Genomic DNA, 6,000 nt, shown 5'->3' with positions numbered 1-6,000 from the left:
TTTAAGTAAAACAAGAGTATGCAGATCAAATCAACAAAAAATTAATTTTATCGACTAAATTTCAATACCTATTAATTAAGGGTTGTTTAGTCAAATAACTTATTTTTGCTCAGGAGTTAATAGTTTATTATCGAATATGCGAATGGCTAAGTGAACGCTCTTTTTGAACGGAAGGAGTATTTGGACATTAAAATTGTGTTCGGTCTCTAATATAAAATTAGAGTTATTGAATCTTTGTGATTGATTTGACGTGAAAACAACTTTTTGTGTTTTTTCAACTTTAGGAGGATTCAGGAATTCAACTCCGGAAAAGGGTAAAATATCATTCATGTCAAACGGCCACTTAGGAGGCGTTTGGCCATAGATATCAAAAACAAATTCACTTTTTTTGAAATTTTTAAAATTGTGTTTGGCCATAATTTTTAAAATTGTAGTTTTTAATAAAATATAGTTGTAAAAAGGTGAAAAAGGTGATTTTTTTTTAAAATAAGTTTTTTGAGTTTTTAGTATTCCGGAATACAACTTCAAGTTGTATTCGGAATATTTATTACCAAACGCTCAAAAGTGAAAAAAGTGGGAAAAAAATTCCGAACAAAAAGTGAATAATTTTTATGCCCAAACGACACCTTAATTTTATGGATCACCACTAATTTATAATATAATGTTTAATTTATTAAATTATTTTTTGAATTAAAAATATTTATTTAATTTATTTAAGTATCACAAAGTTAATATGCTATTATGGGGAAAGGGTCAAATTTACCCATGTACTTTGAACTAAGGGGCAAATTTACCCCTAATACTTTAAACTTTTCACTCCTATCCTTACCGTTATCAAACTTTGCAAAAATATCACCAGCCCTAACGGCATGCTGACTGGCTGCCCAGGTGGCTTGCCATGTCAGCCACCTGGGCAGCTAGTCAGCATGCCACGTGGAAAATATTTTTTATTTTAAAAAATAATTTTAAAAAAAAACTGATTTTTTAAAGAAATAAAAAAAAATTAAAAAAATTATTTGTATAATTCTTTTTTAAAAAGTATATTTTTTATAAGATTTGTAATTTTATGTTTGTAAATAGAAAACTATCGTCACGTTTCATAAATATTTCTCCTTAATATGTATATATACGTACTTTAGGGTGATCAAGGACATGTATGAGGGAGCCAAAACCAGGGTAAGGACAGTAGGAGGAGACTCAGGAGGAGACTCAGAGCACTTTCCAGTTGTGATGGGGTTGCATCAAGGATCAGCTCTTAGTCCGTTTTTATTTGCCTTGGTGATGGATGGATTGACACGCCAAATTCAAGGTGAGGTGCCATGGTGTATGCTTTTCGCGGACGACATAGTCCTGATCGACAAGACTCGCAGCGGAGTTAACGCTAAGCTGGAGGGTTGGAGACATACTCTGGAGTCTAAAGGGTTTAAGCTGAGTAGGACCAAGACAGAGTACTTGGAGTGTAAGTTCAGTGAAGCACCTCAGGAGGCTGGATTGGAAGTGAGGCTTGGTACCCAGGCCATCCAGAAGAAAAGTAGTTTCAAGTACCTTGGGTCTATTATGCAAGGCAGCGGGGAGATTGACGATGATGTCACACATCGTATTGGGGAAAGGTGGATGAAATGGAGGCTTGCTTCCGGAGTGCTATGTGACAAGAAGGTGCCACCAAAACTTAAGGGCAAGTTCTACAAAGTGGTGGTTAGACCGACTATATTGTATGGGGCGGAGTGTTGGCCAGTTAAGATCTCTCACGTTCAAAAGATGAAAGTTGCCGAGATGAGAATGTTGAGATGGATGTGTGGCCACACCAGGAGTGACAGGATTAGGAATGAGCATATTCGAGATAAGGTGGGGGTGGCCTCGGTGGAAGACAAGATGCGAGAAGCGAGATTGAGATGGTTTGGGCATGTGAAGAGGAGAGACACAGATGCCCCAGTGCGGAGGTGTGAGAGGTTGGCCATGGATGGTTTCAAACGAGGTAGGGGTAGGCCGAAGAAGTATTGGGGAGAGGTAATTAGACACGACATTGCGCAATTACAGCTTACCGAGGACATGACCTTAGATAGGAGGGTTTGGAGAACCCAAATTAGGGTAGAAGGCTAGTAGATAGTCTCGTTTTCCATTCTTATTAGTAGTCGCATTATCGCGATATAATTTCTTGTGCTCAGATTTCTGCTATTATCTGTTATTTCCTGTGCTTTGATTATCCTGTGTTATCTGTGTCGCTTGCATTATTTCATTTCATATCGCTTTGAATCTCCTAACCTTATCTAACTTTATCTGACTTCTTTTTATGCTTTTATTGAGTCGAGGGTCTTTCGGAAACAGCCGTCCTACCTTGGTAGGAGTAAGGTCTGCGTACACTCTACCCTCCCCAGACCCCACGATGTGGGATTTCACTGGGTTGTTGTTGTTGTTGATGATGTATATATACGTACTTTATCCTTCCGAAAATTCAATATCTCCTCATAGGGAATTCAATTATTTATCAAATATTTAGTTAATAGGCATTAATTTTTTCCCCTACATTTAATTCATTCTACTATAAAAATGAAGAAAACATAGTAAATTTGTACAGAAAAATCATGGTATAGAGAAGACAAAATGGTGATAGGTCCCTTGGGCTAAAGATTGTGAGTACCTCACAAAATGATGATAGGTCCCTATACAAAACATACTTTTTAAAAAGAATTATATAAATACTTTTTTTGTTTTTTTATTTCTTTAAAAAAAATCGGTTTTTTATTTTTTTAAAAAAATATTTTCTTATTTAAAAAAAAATATTTTCCTCGTGGCATGCTGACCGGCTGCTCAGGTGGCTGACATGGCAAGTCACCTGGGCAGCCAGTCAACATGCCGTTAGGGCTGGGGGTATTTTTGCAAAGTTTGGTAACGGTAGGGATAGGGGTGAAAAGTTTAAAGTATTAGGGGTAAATTTGCCCCTTAGTCCAAAGTACAGGGGTAAATTTGACTCTTTTCCCTAGTATTATTACAACCAAGTATTACTATGAGAAAATAAAAGAAATATTCTTTTAGATATTTATGGAAAATTGAATTATTTTTTGGTTATAAAAGATTGTTTAGTGGCTTTTATAATACATAGGCAAGTTGAGTGACTTTTTTGTTATAAAAAAATAATTTAATAATTTTAGTAGAATAAAATAAAAGTTGAATGGTCATACGTCAGAAACCATAAAGTATGTTAAATGGTGATTATATCGCATAATATTGTTAATGGTGATTATATCGCACAATATTCCTAACTGGCTAATTGATGGATTAGATTCCATACAACTTAACATTTTCTAGCAAATTCATAACATAGGAGAGTCTTTTTGCATACTTTTGTTCTTAAAAAAAAAAATCAATTACAAAAGGGGAGGAGATTATAAGGTAGAAAATTAAACCCCACTAATAAGGTAAAATTTGAGTAACCATAATTATCATTATGATCATTTTATCGCACAATATTCCTAATTGATAGCTCATTGATGTAAGCTGAATATGAAAAGTTAGTCTAAAATTGATGATTGAAACAAAAGCTGAAAACTAAGTTTGAAACTGAACTGAAAAACTGAATCTAAAGCTGAAAACTAAATTAATTTTTTTAAAGCTAATTTTGTAAAAGATTTACACATAGTGGCCCTGCGTACATGAGCATTTTGGAACACACACGGGGTTTACTATAGTTGTTGCGGGACCTCTGATTTTGCTCGCTCAAGCTCAACCCATATGTGGGGTCATCGAGTAGCTCAATCAAGCTCAACCTATCTTGAGTGCGTTAGTGAGACCTCTGATTATACTCACTCAAGCTCAACTCGTATATGAGGCTACCAAGTAGTTAAATCAAGCTCAACCTAACTAAGCGTGTTAGCACTTGTAAGCATAGGGTAGCTAATCCTGTCCACTGTGAAACTCATACTCGGGGAGGTTGGCTACTTCGTTCTTTCTTAATGTGATCACATTAAAAGGTGCTTAGCCCAGATATCATATATAATTTTGGAGACTTGGTGAAAGTTGAAACTTGAGAGTCTAATACCAATCCTGAAACCTTGTTATCTAGACCTTAAAGTGCCCTTTCTTAATAAACATACAAGTTCATTCACATGCCACACAACTATTCAAAGATAATGACATAAAGAGTGAAAAAATAACCTTAAGGTTGAATCAAGGTACTAAGATTTCAGGAGAGAATTAGGCTCCAAAATTATCAACATTAGAGATGCCATATATAATTTTGGAGACTTAGTGAGAGTTGAAGCTCCAGAGCCTAATACCAATCCTAAAACCTTGTTATCTTGATCCACTCATGCCTTAAAGTGTCCTTTCATGAAAAACATACAATTTAGACTCACATGCCACACAACTATTCAAAGATATGACATAAAGAAAGAAAAAACAAGTTTAAAGTTGAATCAAGGCACTAAAATTTCAGGAGAGAATTAGGCTCCAAAATTTCCAACCTTGGAGATGCAATGCATAATTTTTGAGACTTGGCGAAAGTTGAAACTTCAGAGTCTAATACCAATCCTGGAAAAAATTTATAGTGGGTGAGGCATGTCATGTCATAATTGTGTGAGGGTTTCATTAATTGACAAGTGTACATTATAGGTCCCACTCCATTATCACTTTTCCTTCTCTTTTTACCCACCACCTTCTTCCAGTCACCCTATCAATACCCCACCCATAACTTACCCTAACAATCCTTAATTACTCATCTACATTTGTCTAAAGCTTGACAAAACATAACTTTTTATTCTTTTTAGTTTGTTAACACAAGTCATTTAATTGTACAAATTTAAATAAGACACTAAGACATGGAAAGCATTACTAATTTTTTGAGATTTGTATTTTCGTAATTAATTAATGAAAGTCATTTAAAAAGGAGAAGGATAATGACAAGAAAAAAAATGTTCGAATTACTCTTAAGTATAAGTTATATCTGAGCAAGTATAAACATCAACTAAAGTAACCTTCCAGTCCTTATGCTAACGCAGTGCACCGAAGTGCCATTGTACGCAATGTGTTGAATTCCTTTGAACTCAGTATTTTTAACGTAAAGTATAAATTTATATGTAAGAATCAACTAAAAGATTACAACAAATAGTAGATAAAACCCATAATTTAGATATCCAATGAGTTCAATGTTAAGAACCTTAAAAAGTGAACACATAAAATTTAAATATTCAAAATCTTTACGAAAAATACTACTCCATTAGTTGCAAATTTTTTTCATCTTAATATGATGAAAAAAATAACATTCTAAAATATTTCAAAGTTCACTTAATTTAAATCTTGAAAAACAAAAATATTACATAAATTGAGGCGGAAGGTGTATATTTTTTATGCAGGCGTTTATGACTTCTTTTTGTTTCAGAATTTCATAAAAATAGTGTCAAAACTTTATGTAATTATTTGTCAGGATAACCAACGTGCTCTTTTCTTTATATTTTTTTTTTGGAGAGTATTTGATGGATTTAAATGTCTTTTGAAAAATGATGGAATTACAAAGAGAACGAATTAATTTTATAGTGTAAGAATGTTAGAAATAGAAGAGTTTGGCGAGAAATAATAAGGACTTTCAGTAAATAGAAATATTAAAGAAGGGAAGAAACAGTTTGTTAGTAAATAATAAATAAGTAAAGCATTTGTTTAAGGGGGAAAAAAACAAGCAACTGAACCGAATGGAAAGGAAAGAAACAGAGAGAGAAATAGGGAATCTGACCCACTTTTCTGAAAGTGGGACCCAAGATTTCACTTGGTAAAATATTGAGAGGAATCTCACACAAGTTTTGTCTGCCACCTACTACTTGTGCCGCACCCACCATAAAAAATTTCCCAATCCTGAAACCTTATTATCTTGACCCATGTATGCCAGAAAGTGTCCTTGTTTGATAAACATACAAGTTGACTCACACACATGCCACACAACTATTCAAAAAAATGACATAAAAAAATAAAAAATAAGTTTAAAGTTGAATCAAGGTACTAAGATTTCATGAG

This window comes from Lycium barbarum, chromosome 2, assembly GCF_019175385.1.
Source record: "Lycium barbarum isolate Lr01 chromosome 2, ASM1917538v2, whole genome shotgun sequence".
In the NCBI taxonomy this organism is placed as follows: Eukaryota; Viridiplantae; Streptophyta; class Magnoliopsida; order Solanales; family Solanaceae; genus Lycium; species Lycium barbarum.
Note: the sequence above shows the minus strand (reverse complement) of the source record.